Consider the following 20,604-nt stretch of genomic DNA (forward strand, 5'->3'; position numbering starts at 1 on the left):
TATATATATATATATATATATATATATATATATATTGTATTATGCTTTCTTCATCGTACATAGGGAGACTTGACCCATGGAGGTTTTTTCGATTAAAAGAATATTTTGGGAAAATTTTAGACATATTTTTGGTTGACCAATCACACAACAGTATTTTGTAGGGCGACGCCATTTCAGAATTATCAGTTGCTTTTAAGAAATTCAGCGCATAATAATACTGCACTTTTCAAGTAAACTTTGAAAATTTTGAACTTTGTTGAATGTTAGCCACCAGTTTTGAGGGAAATGAATTTAAAAGTTTTAGTCACTTTTCTAGCTATCTATTGATATGCTGTAGTTTTATATAACCTCAATCTAAGCTAACTAGGGAAAATTGACCCAAAGAATAATTTGATGTCTTTTCAATGAATTTTTGTTTATGAATAACTGAAATATTGTGATTTAGGCCTTAACAATTTGATTTTATTTAAGCAATACATGATTTTTTTTTAACTTAATGAATAACTAAAATATTTTTGCACGATAAATTTTTTTTATATGATAAATAACAAAAATACTAATAATCTTTACGTCCAATGGTTTTTTACTTTATAAATAACTGAAACATTGTTTTGTTCTGAGTTGATAAAGTTTTGAGTTAGACTTCTACTTTTCTGCTGATTGGAAATAAGATTAATTTTTAAAAAAAAGTGTAACACTTAACCTAAAGAGTGAACATTTGTTTATTCACTTCAAGTATCACTTATTAAAGCAAAAAATATTATCAAACCTGCGTTTTTGATTTCAGTATCTACATTCATGAAGGTGGGTCATGTCTCCCTATAGGGAGACGACCCAACACTTATAAGTGCTGGGTCAAGTCTCCCTAGTTTTAAGGACACTTGACCAAAATGCAGACTTGACGAACAATTTTTTTTCAGCACCATTTCTACTTAGACTAATGCGATTATGTTTATGTATATATATATATATATACATTAATTCGTTTTAACTATTCTACAAAGAAAAAATGTTAGGTCAATTCTCCCTAATTTCCCCTACACTTGTGTTTTTATTCTTTTTTGATGTTAGGTCCTGTTGTGCAAAAGTACGACACATTTTTAAATACTTATATATTTTTTCACTAATACCAGAATGGGACTTGGTTTTGCAGAAAGTGACGCCTCAGAAAATATTGCTTTTCACGCAAAAAGCATTTCCCGCATTTTAAAAGCATTGGTGCGAGTTTTTTTTTTTTTTTTTCGTCAGTACTTGCAACGATGAAGTAAGTGTGAAAAAACCAGAGAAAATTTGCAAATGAATGAATTGGTGTTTATAAAAAAGCACAATACAATGAACTGGAATTTAGGACTCATTGAACTTTATACTGAAGCATACTTTTGGACTCGAGTTAAATTAAGGGGATTAAATATTGATTTGAAACATCATTTTTTGAAATTATATGAATTTTTCGTATTTATTACTTGAAAAGAAAAACCCTTCTGATTATTGTGTATAAAGTCAATATGATTTGAATAGTTTTCTTGTGCAAACCTAGTTGATTGCTAATTTAAGATTAGGAAATCTTTAATTTTAACTGTGATATTTTTATATGAATTTTTACTTCTGCTTAATTTTCTAAGTTAGGAGCTAAAAGAAAGCATTGCTGTGAAATCATGAAATTGTTAAGTATAAGTATTTTGTGAATGTATTTCATGCGTGGGAGGAGGTTCAAAATACAATGTAACATCGTTTTTAACTGTAAGCGGCACAAGAGCGAACTGCTATAATGCCTATTAATTTCAGTTTTAGTGTTCTTTTTTTCTTTTATTTGATTTCAGTTAGAATTGTTTTTGTTTGATCTTGAAAACTTGAAGTGTGATTAGGCAGTTTAGTTTCGTTAAATATTGATTTCCATTTTTTTTGGGATCAATCGCGATTGCTTATTGTTCTCACTTGACTGTTTTGATGTCCTATGATTTTATTTTCTCCCCGCCTCCCTCTGCAGCACCATCGTCGGCCGGCTGACTCACGATGCTGCTCCTCTAGCGAAAACTGTCTACAGGTTGCGTCACTTGCCTACACACACACGCATATATACACACACCTACACACACATACGCACACGCATACACGCACACACACATAAGCACACTCACACATACACGCAAACTAACAAACACATACACACACACACGTACGCATACACACAACTACCCCCCCCCCACACACACACACAAACACATACCTACACACACAAACACATGCCTACACACACATACCCCCACACACAAACAAACATACCCCCCCCACACACACACACAAACACGCACGCCTACATACACACACACTCGTGATTGCGAAAAACATAATTTGAATTCAAGATGTCAAAGTTTAAATTATTTTTTCTTTTGTTTATTTTTAATGTTGTGAAGGTGTTTTTAAGAACTTTAATTTGTTTTAAAGATTTTTCTACAATGTCAGTAGAAACTGCATATGCACTTAAGTTACACAAATTCTCGTGCTATCTACGCCTCTCAAGGTGATAAATTGCTCCAAACGTCCCTTTTAAGGATACTGGTTGGTATCAACGCATAAATTCTCATCTTTGCATCATAACAAAACTTTGTTTCTTGAGCAAAGCTCTGAGAGCAACAGTTGTAGTTAGATTTACAAAAAGAGTAGAAACAGCATGTGAACTTACGTTACATAGGTTCTCCTGCAACCTACGTTTCTCAAGGTAATAAAATGTTTCAAACTTCCTTTTTAAGAATACTAGTTACTTCCTTTTACAAAAAAGGAAGTATTGTATTCGCGAAAAAAATTTCACTCAAAAATCGGCCTTAATTTCCATTTTGCTCACCCTCGAATGAATGTTGAGTTTTTTTTCGTAAAACTTGATTTTAAAATAACTTTTCGTTAAAGTCACTTTGAAGTAAGATGATGTTGAATGTAAGAATCTCGTGTTGACGAAATGCTTATCAGTCTTTCTTTCTAATTTTCAACCTGTATAGCAATCAGTCTTTCTAAAAAGTTACGCAATGTTTGACATGTTATGTATTTATATATACTAGCTGACCCAGCCACGCGTTGCTGTGGCGAAGTAGTTGGATTAAAATATTCTTTTACTCAATATTTTGATAGAATCTAATTAATATTTTTAGTGAAGCTTAAAATAGTCTGTCCAATTTTAAAATGTGAGATTGATAATGAGCGTTTTTATAGGCTGAAGAAAGTACTCATTGAATTTAGTAATTACTACTTAAATGTTCAATGGTAAAAGCACTATACTTACGCTTAGTAAGTTTTGCAAGTATGATTTCGGCCAAAAATAAAAGCAAAATAAATTGAAAGTGATAGTAAATATCGACACTAATTGTAAAATATCGGAACGTAGAAATTAAGCATAAACCAACATACACATTTAGAATGTTCACTACATTTCATTCATCTCAGATTTCTCTATAGTTTGTAATCAATAACTTCTTCTCAAAATACATTAATTAAATTAAAAACATTTAAAAATTAAATTTTATAAATGAGGCAGATAACTATGACTTCGATCTATTGTGTCTATTATTTGAAAACTGAAAATTATCTAAGCACCAAGTTGTGCACAATATTCTTGCTTAACCTGTCTTTTGCTAACACGAATAGATATGATAACTTTCCCACTTGTAAGTAGGCGATAGATAGTTGTCCATGAAAGAAACAGGTATGTTTCAAGGCCAAATCAAAAATAGACATTGTTTGGTCTCGAGATCTATTTATGGACTTTTCAAAACTAACCAAATCGGAAATTGAAGCCTTTTAAATGTGTTTGAAAATTATGACGCTATTAATCGCTTACGTAGCAACACAAAATTTCTCCTTTAAACTTTTCCGTCAAAAGTGTTGAAATTTTGATGAAGAAACGTGTACCGTTACATAATCTAGGTGGGTTTTAACTGTGAAAAAGAATAATTTGTGAAAGAATTTTCAACCTGAAATTGTCTAGTGGCATTCCTGGTATATCCAGAGAATTTAAACATTCAGTTGGAATGGTTACGGCTTTGTTTTTATCGACAACTGTATAGCCTTGTTCAGCATCAACGGTCAGCACAATGTGATTATGATTTTTTTTTTCAGCTGTCAGTTATGGCTCATTATTCACAATAATTGTAACTAAGATAGCGTCATTTCACTGTTTTTTCTCGTTGTAAATCAGTGTTAACTAAGACTGTGACCAGTCGATCAGGTGATATCACACCATCATGACTAAACAACAAATATGAAATTAAAATGCATAAATCTTCAATCAACAGTAACGCTTCATTATACATCATTGGTGAAGAGTCTTGATTTGGACATCGGTTTGTTTGCTTAACTCTATGGAGTACATCTTCAAACATATAATTTATATAGCTTCCCCGCAGAAATGATGATTGTGTTGGATATTATGTCGTCAAAATTATCTTAAACAGTGGACGAACTGTTTCTCGTTATGCAAACCCTATAAAAGAAAACGAACTCCCAATGATTGTGTGCTACTAATAATTACAATTCGCTAAATGCATCGTGATATGTATTAAACACTCGACAATTAACGGTCCGCAAATATTTCTGTCGTTTCGGGAACATGTAACAATAAAAAAATTTTGAAAAAAAATAGAACCGACTTCAAAATTGCACTAAAAAGTGAAAAATAATTTTATTCTTTAAACACCATCGATAATACTTTTAAACATAATTTTTGAAGTTGGCGCAAAAACGATCGATAAAATCATTCACAGCCATAACTCAACTACAAGTATAAATTTAACCAGGTGTAGTTTCTTCACTACCACATGTATTACGCATTGATGACAGCATATTTGAGTAACGATATAAATGTTTCGTTCCTAACTTTAGATGATTTTTGATAAAAATATGAACGAAGCATGGTTACAATAGATTTTACTTTTTGTTTTTGTGCCAACTTCAAAAATTATGTTTAAAAGTATTATCGATGGTGTTTAAAGAATAAAACTATTTTTCACTTTTTAGTGCAATTTTGAAGTCGGTTCTATTTTTTTTCAAAATTTTTTTATTTCATTCTTTTTAGTGTAAATGCAGATATTTCAGTAAAAGTAAGAAGTTACCTAGTAAAAAGTTCGACTCTATAGCACTGTATTGCTTTAGAAAAGCCTTTATTCAAAATTATCATTGCAATTACTATTAATGTTACTGTTATATGGCACCAAACTTTTATAACAATGAGTTTCATATTGTCGCGTAGATGAAGATAGCGAAGACAATGTGAAAGCCAAATGAAGCGAATACTCGTTAGTCTCCACTCGAGATCTTTATTCAGAACCACGAATGAACGTTACATCTCCTTATATACAACTTGAGAAAGTGCTGGAACTTTCCAGACTTGGAAAGGTACAGAAATTAATAGAACATTCGAGAAAATACGGGAAACAGTAGAAACGAAATTTTAGTAAAATTCACTTCGTCCCAGTCGGGATTTGAACCCGGGCCGCTCGTGTGGGAGGCGAGAATTCTACCACTGAGCCACCGTTATCCACGGATGAAATTGCGAACTTCGCTACAATATCATTTTAATCATTTAATAGGGAAATTGCATAAAATTTACTGTTTTTTGTCCATAACTTTTTTTCTAAGGAACAAATATGGTCAAACAAAGTAATGGGACCTAAGTTGAGCCATCCCCTATCCATTAAAAAAAGAATAATCAAAATCGGTTCACTAGGTGCGACGCTATGAGTGGACAAACAAAAAAAAAACATACATACGGTATGAATTGATAACCGCCTCCTTTTTGAAGTCGGTTAAAAACAAATCCAAAAACATCAGTCGCTTTGTTTTGGATGGAGTTTTGGTCCCAATGTCTTGGCTTTAATTTTTAATTGTGTCCGAGATGGATGAATGTTGTGTTCTTTGTTTGCGTGGCTTCCATGATTTTTTTGATTTTATTCAACAGTGTAAAAACAATTAAGAAACGTCCTGGAAAATAATGGGCAGCGAATACGCCTAATTTCTGAAAGTAACATATATTGCAGAAAAAAAAAGGAACGTATCCCGCTAAAAGTCAGAAACCTTCCTAAAATTATCCTGAAGTCTTTGTGAAGAATTCCGAAACCTCTCCGATTTGAGACAATCATTTCTCTGAAACCTTTAGAGAGATCCGAAGTTAGACCAAAAGTAATAGCTTGGCACATTATTCGACTCACCAAAAAAAAAAGAAAGTACCAAAAGCATTATCGCTACCATAGCCACTGCTAAGATGAACTTGCAAGCATGCACAAAGTATTCCACTTGCTTGTTACTCTTGGAAAGTTACGGAATCCAGAGATTCACTTCCATTGGGAGTTACGTCAATCTAGACGGACCACGACGACGGTAGTAAAGTCAATTCATCACTAAAATTCCTTAACCTTCCTAATATTATCCGGGAATCTTTTTGAAGAATTCAGTAATCTGCCAGTCGTTTGTCTGGACCCCCTCCCTCTTCAGAGAAAACTTAGGGGAAGTTTAATACAAAAGCTTGACACCTTTCTACTTTTCCAAGAAAGCTCCAAAAGTATTACTGCAAGCATGACGAAAGGTAAGACAGAATTGTGAGCAAGTACTATGAGTCTAACTCACCTGCGATTCCTCCAAAACTACGGAATCCAGAGGCTCATTCACTCTCTCTGCAAGCTTAGGCGATGCAGACGGAACGTTATTGCTCAGAAGTCGATACAATTAATAAATACGCTCAGTTAATCTTTAAACTGGGAACTAAAAGTATTTTTCGCTACGGTGAGAAGTCTGCATTCATGACGTTTGTAGCAATTCAGGAAACTTTTTGACGCAGATACTTGAGTTCCAAATAAAATTGTTGATGACCTGTGAAATCCCAACATGTTCCACGAAAATAAACAGTGACATTTCGGATTTTTTTTTTTTTTTTATAGCGCATGTAAAATAGCGTGAAACATTGGTAAATATTTTTATTTCTGAGAATCGGGACAGAACACATTAGGTTTTTGACACAATGTAAAAAAAAAAAATCAGGGTCGTTTTTGGTGGTTCAAGTGCTCTTTGCAGATAATATCTTCGGTAAAACATACTCGTTGACCGTTTTCAATGTGTACTGCAAGATGCTGTACAGAAGGGTCTCTTTCGTATATGGGGAAACTAAATTATGCCATATAGCGTCGTTGCTGCTGATATATCTACTCATGGCGTTATTTCGTCAATTTTGTCCATATCTCGTACCTCAAATGCTACCTAATAAGGACCTTTTGTAACGTATTTGACAAAGTATTTAATGGATTTCTCGGAACTGCAAAACTCGACATTTATATGAGCCTCATACGTTTTTAAAAGCAGTGGTGAGTATGAATCTACTCGCCGCTTATCAATTTCAATTTGATTTGTAGAATTTGACATTTAGATTGAAAAGTGTGGTCTGTATACTCCTCCTTTCTACGGTGATATTATTGATAACCATGAATATCCTTAACATAATATCATTTGTAAGTTTGAATCAACTTAAGAATAAAAATTTTGAGGATGAATCAACTTACAGCGCCATCTATTAAGAATGTACAGAACCAAACAATGAATAAACACTATTAATGTATAATAAACATTTTATCTGCAATAAAAAAATATAAAAACCATCCTATCTTTTAAGTTGGACCAAATTACAGATACTTATGAAATTTGATAAAAATCGGTTCAGTAGTTTCCGAGTTTACCCCGAACAAACATCGTGACATGAGATTTTTACACATATATATATATATATATATATATATATATATATATATATATATATATATATATATATATATATATATATATATATATATATATATATATATATATATATATATATATATATTCACTGTCTAATATCTAAATTCAATAGCCACATTAATTACGCCTTCCAAGTCATGAACTGTGCCTATTTGGTCGATAAAATAGGCTGTCGATTCTGTTAAACAGGTTTTAAGTAGCAACTACGCGCAGTCGTTAAGTAGTTCAAGAGGTATCTAGTAGGGTGGTTCAAAAAAAACTTTTTTAGCTAGAGTCTGGGACACCCCCTTTTTTTTTAGTACATTTACTAATAGTATTATGCTGTAACAGTTTTAGCTTCTTACTCAAATTTTAAGAAGGTGCTTAATGACCCCTTAATTTAACATTAGCTGTAGCTTAGAAAATGCTAAAAATTTAGTTACATTTAATTTACTCAGCTATTTTTTTGTAAATAATTATTTTATTGCAATGTATATGCATATTATTAGTGTGTATTATAATATGTAGCATTGTTTTTTCAGTTCAATGTATTTTTTTAACTTCCCTCCCCATACATTTGAAGTTTAGGGGAGGGGGTTGAGCAGCCTCTTTCAGTTGAAATAGGAAGCTAAAATTCTTCCAGTATATTACTACCCACAAGTGTAAAAGTATTGAGGGGTGTCCTGATATCTAGGAGAAACTTTTTTGTTTGCATGCACTTTTGAACCACCGTAATAATCACATTATGAAAAATTCATACTTCAGATTGATTCATCAGCGTGTCTGTACCATTGAGAAGCTATAAAATGGAGGGAATGAGAACTTTCTTTCTTGAACATTACACCCCAAGTTACGTGATGGATTTTAAAACAAAGTAATCAGGTTTCTTTCGCTAGTTTCACGCAAAACGTGTCAACCATTCGTCGTTGTTGTCACGTGACTTGGAGTGTTAGCCTCAGCTTTTGCTAAGCCAATGATCGGGCTTGCTTCCTCCATTTCCTAATTCCTGCTCTAAGATCTGTACCTCTGATGCCTCCATTTCCTTCACTAGATGTATATGGCAAATAAGAGAACGCACCAGAAAATAGAAGTGCCTAAAAACATTTAATGAAATTTACTAAGCTTGAGGCATGAATCATTGCATTGGTAATAAAGACTTAAAATCTTGCTATGAAAAACTGAAAAGTTGAGGCAGAGAGTTCACGATTTGTGTGTAAGTCTATAATTTGTTTTAAAAGAATCTAAAAAACCGGAAACTTTCGAAATAATATTTATACCGCAGTGGAACACAAAATAAAATTAACCAAAACAAAAAATACGAAAAAACGTTTTAGAGATAAAATTTGTTTCTTGTCCTATGAAATAGAAAAAAGTTGCATGATTGGAAATATAAAATAAATTTTTTGATGAACTTATTATTGACAGAAAAAAATTAACTCGCACATTGCACAAAGTGTGTGAAAAACACTATTAACAGTTTTAAATGCAAGTTATAATTTCGTATAGATAGAAAATTATTTTTATTTTTTTATCATTAGTAATTTTTATAATGTGATGTAATTATTCTTTTGCGGATATGTGATACATATGGTATCGTACTGAGAATGACTGATTGTTTTCCTTTTTAAACCAAACTTTATCTTATGCTTTAATGTATATTTTAAGCCATTAAAAAGAACCAATGGTATAATTTAAAGACAGAACTTTCGTAAAAAAAAAATCGTTACTAATACCTCAGAGTGTAGTTCATAATTTTGGGCGAACTAGTTACAATAATATAATTATATTAAAGCAAAATAAGTTTCCCTTCTTTTTTGAGCTTTTTTCACTATTTTTGAAAATGTTTCTGTAAAGTACAAATTGCCCTCTAAGGAGGTACAGCATAAATTTCGAAACGACTAATTATTAAGATAACTGTATCGGTTATTTCAATAGCTTGTGTTAAATAATTGTAAAGAACTTGAAAAAAAAACGAATGCAGAAATGATAACTAGATTTTTTTTTTTTTTTTGAGCAATCACGATTGCTTATTGTTCTAATTTGACTGTTTTGAATTCCTATCATTTTAATTTCCCACCAGCACCCTCTGCCAGCACCACCATCGCGTCGACCGGTCTCACGATGCTGCTCCTCTTGAGAAAACCGTCTCCAGGTTACGTCCATATCCTACACACACACGCATACACACACATACACACACTCATGCCTGCGCACAGACACAAACACACACTCCTACACACATACACATGCACACACTCATGCCTGCACACAGACACAAACACATATGCCTACATACACACACGAACGCCTACACACACAAGCGCGTATACACACAGCACTGCATACACAACACGCACACACATGCATACACACACACGCTCGCACCCACACACATGCGCCTACACAAACACACACGCGCATTCATACACACACACACGCTCGTGATTGCGAAGAACATAATTTGAATTCAAGATGCCAAAAATTCAAATTAATATATATATATTTTTTTAAAGAAATGAGCACTTATTCAGGAGTAGGAGAAAATAAAAAACAATTATAAAAAAAGAGCAATTTTTCAATTGTTTGCATGTTGGTTTTTACTTGATTGCTGTTCACATTTAACATTATCATAGAAAGTTTTTTAACTTCAAAGAAATGCTCATTTTTCCTCTTCTTTAAAAGTACATGGCGGTCTAATACTTTTAGAATTTTGTTTATTTAAGAAAAAGCTGTAAAGAGTTCCAAAACTTATCTTCATATTACATGATTGTTGAAATTTGGAAAATAGAAATGTTGAAAATTAAAATAATTTGATATCTTGAAAGAAAGTAACGTGAATAACAATAGAATTGCCGAACATTGTTAATTTGTTTTAATTATGGAAATAAGTTTTCAAAATGTATCTTATATTAGGAACTATAAAATAATATCTAGCTGTAAATAAATATTTTATTTGACATCAAAAAGCAATTTTGAAAAATATTTTCACATAAAAAATTGCCACATCTACATTTATTTGTCAAACCAACTAAAATATATATTATCAATCAGGTAACATTATCTACAAACCCGTAACTATAAAGCTTTTCAGACTGAGGAACATTTTGGATTCAACGATATATCTTCTAAGCTAGTGGTTCTTAACCTTTCCACTGCTGATGATTTTTTGATATTCTTCTAAATTTACCACATACGATGGAAATAATATGTTTACAAAAATGAGCTCGTTTTCAAAATTTTAAAAGTATAATACAGTGAAACCTCCCTTAACGGACACTCCCGAATAACGGACACCTCTAATTAACGGACATTTTTGCAAGTCCCAGTCCCTCAATATAGGCCATTCCATGGAATTCACTCTGAATAACGGACACTCCGAATAACGGACAGTTATTTCACAAAAAGTTTCCCTTGCGATCATAGAACTTCCGTTTTTTTTTTTTTTTTTTTTTTTCACAGAATATCTTTGTAACTGCTTGCCTTACAAAGCTTTTCATTCTCCACAACTGATATCCCCCCCCCCCGTCATTTTTTTATCACTGTTTCTTGGAATTAAAAGGGTGGTAATGGGCAGAGGCAGCGCCCCCCCCCCCCCCCCCCGTCATTTCCTTATCACTGTTTCTTGGAATTAAAAGGGTGGTAATGGGCAGAGGCAGCGATTGGGGCTTAAAAGTTGGGGTCAGGAAAAAAAACTAAAAGGCATTTTGCGGGCAGCAAAAAATGAAAAAGAAAATAAAAGTCCATTTTGTAACGGCTAGTTTTGAGAGTATTGAAGCAGATAAGTGAAAACTGATGTCAGTCTAACAATTAACGTACGTTTTTCTTAAGATTTTAAAGAATTTTGTGCACAATAACTATTCAAAAGTTAAGATAAAAAAGAGGAAACTGGGCGCTTTTTCTAACTGGGGCTCTCAGGAGATGCAATTGAGCAGACCGGCGCCGGTAGTAGTCGGCTTTATGGCGTCGTGGTTTCATTGGGTTGTTTAATTTTTAGACATGAAAAAGATTTGCTCATATTCAAGGTCATATTGCCAACTGTCAATCATGCAATAGTGATACTCGAGATAAAATAAATAAATTAACCATAAAAAGTGTGTGGGGGGGGAGGGGGGTTGCTCCGCCAAATCGCCGCCGTTGGTAATGCAAAAAAGAGATGTCAAACTGTTTTAACTCATTACTTTAATTGGTTAAATGCTTTTTAAGACAAGTGTGTGCTGTCAGTATACCTTTATTAAGAAAAAAACAGATTAATTATACTCGACGTAAAATGTAGTAAACCTTTCGCAATTGTTTCGATTGTGCTCTACAAAGTGAACAACAGCCCATTTTGAAAAAGGTAAATTAAATAGTTACTCCTAATAGCGGACACCTCCCAATAACGGACAAAACTTCTGATCCCTTGACTGTCCGCTATTCGGAGGTTTCACTGTATTTTCAAAACAATATTTCAATCGGTGCGAAGATTCAATTTTCTTTTTTACGGATCTGAACATGACATCACAAGTGATGAAAAGTGATTCACTGATGCCATTAGCACAGAGCGCAATATTTTATTCGCTGCTTGATTATCATAATCTGGAAACGCGGTAGACAGCAATCGTAAATATGGAGCACGCCAGTGGAGTGCGTGCCATAGTTCATCACTTGTGACGTCATAAAGACCACGCCTTATTTGAAAAATCGGACATTTTAAAAATTTATTTAAAAATTTAACGTTTTGAAAATAAAAGATTTTCTCGCTCCATGGTTTTTTGCGAAAAATAGTACTTTTGATTGATGGAAACAACCCTATTATATTAAGTGAAATGCGATGAATCCAAAAGTTTTCTTTAATAAATTTAATTACAGCTGTGAAATTTACATAATTCGCACTGTTAATATCTGTTCGCGGACCATATGCAATTTTCCCGCAGACTCCAGGCTGAGAATCACTGCTCTAGACGATATTCTGCGGAAACAGGCTTAACTAAAGATTCGAACCAAACCACTAATTTACTAAATTGATAATCACACTTAAATCCGTATTTTGTCGGTCTAAATGTTCATTACTCTGATGCACAACCAAAGACTATTTTATAAACAAATATTTTACGGAAATAATTCTTTCAACTTGAAATATATTTAAACTCAGAACCGTAAAATTTGTTTTAAGATGTCATGCACGAGGTTTCGCATGATTTAACCCCATTTCTTTTTTCGGTTCATTTAATTTTTCCAAGTCATGGAGCAAATGAAGAGGAGGATAGAAATAAATTTTCTAGCTATATAGTAATAAGATTAAGTGACGGTGCAAAATAATTGCCCTTTCATTTGGGAATATTATAATAACATTCAAATTAAAGTTTTTCTAGCTAAGTAAAATATGTTTCAAAATTAGTTCTAGTTGCGAAATCCAATTAAATTCGATTGAAAGATGTACTTCAGGATAATGCCAACGTTTGAAGCATTTTAATGAGAGAAAGGGTTTATTTATCAAGGGATGTTTCGTGCATTTTTGTTACATACTTGAAATTTTATTGAATATTCACAAGAAATTCTCATTTACATTTAAAGGGTTATCACAAAAATGGAAAATTACGAACTAATATTAGTGAAAAATAAATTAGGCAAGAGCTACACAAAGCTTTTTTTTCGGTGTAAATCTGCATTTTTTGAACATAAACACGTGTTCTCTCTTTTTTAGCACTTTGGGGCACACTTTGTACAGCACGTATAGAACAGTCCTTTAATTGTACCAGTAGTTTTTGCTGTTAGTTTTACAGAAACCTCAGTGAAGCAGTCGTCAACCGCCACTAGGCAACAGATGGTCTTCTATCATGGAAGGTCATCTTTTTTTATGGCGTTCGCAGCATCAACCGACAGCGAATCGTTGCAACAAAATTTCTAGTAATATCTTATTGAAAGATTCCATCGACTGGTAGTTAAAGAAAGCTGTTGAAGTCGCATTTGTACGAAATAAAAAGATAATCTTAGCAAGTATGCCCAAATGTGTTCTGAATATATTTTCAAATGTGCCCTCACACTGCCTTCAAATGTATTCCTAAGATTTAAACTTGACAAGTATCCTTAGCGGGATTCATTTGGAACAGATTCGGAGCACATTTCAGCACCCTTTCCTTTTAACGGAACATTTTGGACCACATTTTAGGGCACATTCTGACAACTGGAAAACTTTTACAGAATTAAAGTGTTCCAAACGTATTTCCAATATACATTGGGAATTTGCACATCTTTATGCCAAGCATATACTGTTAAAAAAATTACGGTCTTTTTCCAAACTTAATCCAGAACATAACTAAATTGGATGAAAAACTGATAATAAATAAGAAAACCTTTTATGATCTGTACATATGTAACCTTCCTCTTCTTTTTTTCTGCTATAAACGTATACTTAGCGAGCTACTTCATGATCTGTGTTATTATTAGTTTTTATTATACTACTTGCTCTATTTTGGGTGGCTCGGATAAACTTTTTAATCGTTACCAAGAACAAAAACTAAAAGTAGTAATCATAAAGTTTATTGTTAATAAGGTAAAAAATTAACTTTCAAGGTTAAAGTTAAGTAAGCATTGATTAATATATTGTGGGTTTTTGAAACTTTTCAAAACACTGGTTTTTTAAGTTTTCCATTAATTCACGATATGAGTTTAAAAGCGTTTTTAAAAGCTTTTTTAACCGTTTACCTCTTGATAATGTCATTGCTACACTCTATCAGTATATCTTCAACTATTAAAAATCTGAAAGTAAATGCAATAAGCATTAAATGAAGATACGTTGGTGAGGTAATGTATAAATGATATCTGCTCAGTAAAAAAAAGAGTGTGGGGGAAAAAAAAAGAAAGTTTAAAGTTCGAAACTTGAGTCGAATAAATGCGATACATTTTATCAAAGGAACTTACCCACTATGTCAAAAGACATACTAGACAGAAGTATTTTTTTTTTTTCTCGAGGGCTATTGAGTGCTCTATATAAATCTTTTACACTCGTGCAATGAGCAACTTGAAACTGAACTTCTTTTTGGCCAACATCCAACTTGAGTCATAATTTATAATTGAATTTTTCATATGCACGAGTTTTTTCGTACTGGTGATGGCATATAGTGTTTCTGCTTATGGAGAAAAAAATGGAAACAGATCGCAGTATGGGATCTTTCGTCTGTGGTTTGCTGAAAATTACACTGTTAAGAAATTTTAGATTTGTAGAAACGTTGACTAGAAGTTTCAAGAATAGCTTCTTTATGATCTAAAGCCGATAATATTTTAATATAAATGCATTAGATCGTTCTATTAAAATATCATTGCCTTGAAAATAAAATAGAATTTCTTAAACTGTTGCGGGTTTGCAAGTTTTAAAATACAAGTTTTTTAAAATAACGAATTGTTTATTCAAATTAAAGGATCAAACATTAATTCTCGAATTAAACAATTTGAATTTATAATTAACTATTTTACTGTTAAACTTTTAAAAATTTCCTCATACTTTTGCCTAGGTATTTTTTGACTATATTTGAAATTCAAGAAAATGGCAGGCTCTTTTTTAAATAGCAAAAAAAAAAAAAAATTCAACGTGACTAAAAAAAATGGAAATTCGTTCCAAGCTAATGTTTTTCAAGCTTTACTTCATCTAAATTTCAAATTATTTAAAAGAAAACACAAGAATAAATTCCACTTTAAAAAAGCGTGAAATTTGTCTAAAAGCCAAACTGCTTTTTTTTTATTGCAGAAAGAAATGTTAAGCCTACTTATAAATTTTGAGCTATAATTATTTGGCAAAATATTAGTCAAATACTAAAATTATATTTGTATAATATTATTAACTCATTTATTTTAATTTTAAATCTTTCTAAGTTATACCCCAAAAATAATTAATGAATCTTAGAAGACTGAAGCTTATCTAATAAGTGATTCACTGTAGAAATTGATTTTATTTCAGCATTAAAATTACTGAAGACACACGAAACTAGATAATTGATACACACATTTCTCAGTCTCTATACTAAAAATATCCTACTAAAATAGTTGCTAAATTGATAATTATCGCTGATTTTATTTCAGCATTAAAATCAATGAGAGACACGAAACTAGATAATTAATACACATATTTCTCAGTCTCTATGCTGAAAATTCCCAACTAAAATAATTATTATTGCATTGGTTTTATTTCAGCGCTAAAATGAATGAAGAGACACGAAACCAGATAGTCATTACACACATTTCTATGTCTCTAAGCTGAAAATTCCCAACAAAAATAATTGTTCTCCTCTTTATTATCTCTCTACTTTATTTTATTTATTATTTTTTTATTAATTTTTTAAACCTCCCCGGTCTCCGACGTTTTTCTGTCGACCAGTACTACGCACTGCAAAGGACCGGTTAAGTTTTAACCGGATTGACGCTCTAAAAAGGTGAAGAAATGCGAAATTAGAGCACTTTAAACTCGATAATTTTACTACAAACAAATAAATGGTTGCTAATTCTAATTTTTATACAATTTGAAAGAAAAGTTTTTCTGTCCTGTGTTCATCGCTTCAAATTTCGAATTTTTTAAGTGAGTTATAACCCAAGCTATCAGTGTGTTAAATCAATAATAAGCACTTTTTTTCGCCTACGTTTCAATTACGAGTATTTATCTCCTTGGTCCAGCAACTGTTTTTTCCCCACAAACGAGAACTCTTATCACACCTTGGGATTTCCTTAATCATTTTATTGAGCAATCACGATTGCTTATTGTTCTCACTTGACCGTCCTTGATGTTGTGGTTCCTTTTTCAGCTTGGACCAGGGGCCTCTGCAGCACCACCGCCCACTGGCGCGGCTCCTCTCGTCCTGAGCACTGCCGCCCAGAATCCACTTCTGCTGGACGGTGGCGTCCATGTCCAACACACGCATGCTCATACATATTCACACTCACACACGCGCGCGCCTTTACACACACACACACACACACCTACGCGCTACACACTCAACTTTACACACATAACCAACCAGGAAAAGGGATATGCTTGGGGGGGAAGGCGTTTCTAGAAACAATAACTCCAATGAGTAGGGTCTTGTCGCAACTCGTGATTGCGAAAAACATAATTTGAATTCAGTTTCAGAATTCAAATTAGAGTTGATTGGGGGAAGTGGGGTCTTTATTTTATTTATTTTATTCCATTCTGCAGAGTTGGAGCTTATGTAAAATCATAGGTTTTTGAATGGGGATTTTCAGAGTCTGCACTTATTACAGTGGGCCCTTTAAGACCTAATGTTATTTTGATAGGAAAGTCTAGGGGTTCTTGTCCTTATTCTAGTAAAGATTTTCATGGAGTGTTGACCGTTCTCTAACGAAGATTATTTAAGTGTTGTTCCCTGCGTAATGGAGAGTTTTATGAACTGTTATTCTTACTCTGATTCGGGTTTCAAGAACTGCTGCCCTTTTTCCCAATGGAGATTTGTTAGGAACATTGCTTTAAAAATGTTTTTAGATATGTTGTTCTTATGCTAAAAAATAGCAATGAAGATTGAAGACACTTGTTTCGAAGTTGGAAGATACCCCGAAACACGTATCTGTAAAGTGCAAAACATGCTTATCAGTGCATAAGGTGCATCAAGGTTTAAGCATGAAACGGCATCCGTTATTTTTTTTTCTAGGATTCTTTCCGTAAAATTACCTGCGCAGTCATTTCATTTTGACAAAACAAAGGAATAGAGTCTTCAAACTTTTCACAGTTAAAATTACATGTATCTTCTTCAAAATGTAGTACACTTGGAAATTCGGCGTTTTGTAAGGAAATTTTAGTACATACCGGGGTATGGTAAATGCGCTGCACTTTGGTCCTGTAAAAATCTTAAAATGAGACCGGGATTTTGTAAAATCCCTCATATTTTATAAACGTTTGGATGTTTTACTTTACCAGTTACTTGATGCATCACTGTATTTTAACCAGCTTTTGTTTCTTCACAAAAACAAATGACACGGTGTCATTTAGTTCCATACAAATTCCATAGGGAGATTTTCATAATTTCTTAAAGTCTTCTTATCTATATAGAACTATAATTACCATGAATAGAATACAAATACAAAAGACTGAACCCAGCTAGGCTGTCCATAATCAATTGATCATTCTCCGATGAAGATCAAGAGCTCTCATAAAACTATTCACCATATTGCAAGTCACAGCTGATTTCTCTTCCAAATGCCTGCAATTCTTTTGACGTAATAATTTTTCCTAATTCCAAGATTGCTTTTGGTTTGAAAAGCTTGAAACAGTGAATTTTGGTTTTATCATCTGTTGATAATTTTAAATCGTTAACTTCTCAGTTTTGATAAATTTAAATAATGTTATCTTGTCCCCTCTTAATTCCCTTTGCTCAGTGATTTTATACATTTATACAGAAGTTACCTTATAAATGATTCTATAGAAAAACATTCTAAAAATAAATGAAAACATGAAAAAATTCCACCAATGCCCAATAGAAACTTTATAATACTACAGGAAACAGATTGGTAAGATTCTTCTACTCCAACCTATGAGATTCTTCATAGAATTCCAGAAAAATAAATTTTTGTAAGGAATTCCATGTTTGCATCTCTAACCGCATTCTTGTTGGATTTCTTATGCAAAGCATAGTCTGTTTGAAAGCAATATAATTTTAAAGCAGGAAAGTGTGGAGGAAGAATTTCAATTTTTATTCCCGAGTGTACATAATGGTATTATTCGATACCGTGCTTTTTTTTTTTTTTTTTTTTTGAAATATATATTTCACTTGCGCACAAAAATTTCCTCATGAAAGGACAAAAAATGCCGTTATATAGAATGAAAGATATTAGCACAATGAATAGATTATTTATCCTTCTCCTCTCCTTATATTTTCGTTTTTGACCAAATCACTTATTATCTGCAAAACTGAAATTATGATTAAATGCACAATAACAGTTATTGCGATCAAAGTCAGCTCTTGACTTGCTTTATCTCTCAAGAATCAAAAGCTTGGAGGTAGTGAGGAATATTTGTATGCATAAAACTAATAAACGATGACGTAACTAACATATTCGTCAATTTTTGTGATAAATGGGTCAGTAGATCTTGGATAAATTGATAGGACATTTGAGTCAAATGGTCCGCTTAAAGTGCAAAGTTTTAACTTTTTTCCAAAATTTGAATCATTTATTTCCTAACTCAGAAATATTTGGACAATTACAGTTGGCTTTCTGTTTAACGACGCTCTACTTAACGAATTTCTCTATTTAAAGACGACTTTCACGGTCCCAGATGCTCCACTGTACTTTTAGAAGCATTCGGTTTAATGACGCATTCTACTTAAGGTCGATTTTCCTTGGTCCCTTGAAAGTCGTTAAACAGAGAGTCGACTGAATTTATTTAGCGGCGCAACGGCCTATAAGGGCTGTTGCGCCACATAGGCCTTGATGGCTGTAGCATCAAGGCCTACTGTGCTCATCTCAGTTTAAGAGTTCTGGGATGCAAGGTAGATATTCAGGATGGTGGTCAACCGAACGAGAACCCCCCAGCGTTAAGTTCCCAAGCACGCTATTTACTCATTTTATAGACACACTGAAGGGATGCTGAGTCGACTGCGCGCATATGTCTCACGGTCGTTAGAGGACCTAATAAATAAACTAACTACAGTAGTTATTCTTAAACTTTCATAAAAAGCATCAATTATGAAAAAAAAATTCATATACTTATGTAACGTATCCTATAACAACGAAATCAAAGATCACTTGAAACTAAAAAAACATTTATATTTATATGGACCATTTTTTTCCATTAATTAATATCACGACCTTTTTTGTCGTCTGATCTTTTATCTAGGTGAAGTTCGGGTCATTAATGGGGTGGTTTCCTTCAGTCAAAAGTACTACTTTTAGTCATTGAAATGGATAGAATGAGCGAAAAAAATTACATAGACCCAAAAAATACCTTCATTTTCCCGACAGTTTTTTTTTTTTTTTTTTTAAATTAATTTTTTTAAATGTCCGATTTTTTAAACAAGGCGTGGTCTTTATGACGTCACAAATGATGCAATTTGGCGCATCTTTCTACTACGTTTCCACGTTGTGACAATCAAGCAGCGAATTAAAATTGCGCTCTGCGCTTGCTATTAACCATATCGTTATCAATACACGTGAGTAAAGATGCGAATTAAATATTTTGTTCTGTGAATGGCAACATTGAATGGCATTTCATCATTTGTGATGTCACACGACAGAAGTGTAAATAATGAAAGCACAACGATTTAAGTAACTTTTTAAAAATATTAAACTTAAATAAATTATTTAAAAAACGGTCAGAGCCTATATTTTTAAGCATGCTCTTCTTTATCTTTACTAATAATAAAGCTGAATGTCCCTCTATCTGTCCGGATCTCTGTCTGTCAGGATCTCTGTGACGCGCATAGCGAGCGCCTAGACCGTTCGGCTGATTTTCATGAAATTTGGCACAAAGTTAGTTTGTACCATGGGGGTGTGCACCTCGAAGCGATTTTTCGAAAATTCGATGTGGTTCTTTTTCCAATCCAATTTTAAGAACAAAAATATCATAAGACGGACGAGTAAATTACGAAATTATCATAACGTGGAACCGTAACATGGGTACAAGCCAATTGGCGAGAAAATTCACCATACATTATTTGTAAATATACAGGCGCACCAAAAGACCTTTTAATTTTTCTATTACGGGCAAAGCCGTGCGGGTACCACTAGTTCAGAATAAAATACTTTTAAAATTTTGGAAACGACACCATTTATAAAAATGGGATTTTCCGGAATATTACAGTAGTTCTAATCATCGTAAAGACTTAGAAATTAGGCAATCTCTTTTTTCAGCTTTTGAATGATCTAAATCTTGACATC

This window comes from Uloborus diversus, chromosome 5, assembly GCF_026930045.1.
Source record: "Uloborus diversus isolate 005 chromosome 5, Udiv.v.3.1, whole genome shotgun sequence".
NCBI lineage: Eukaryota > Metazoa > Arthropoda > Arachnida > Araneae > Uloboridae > Uloborus > Uloborus diversus.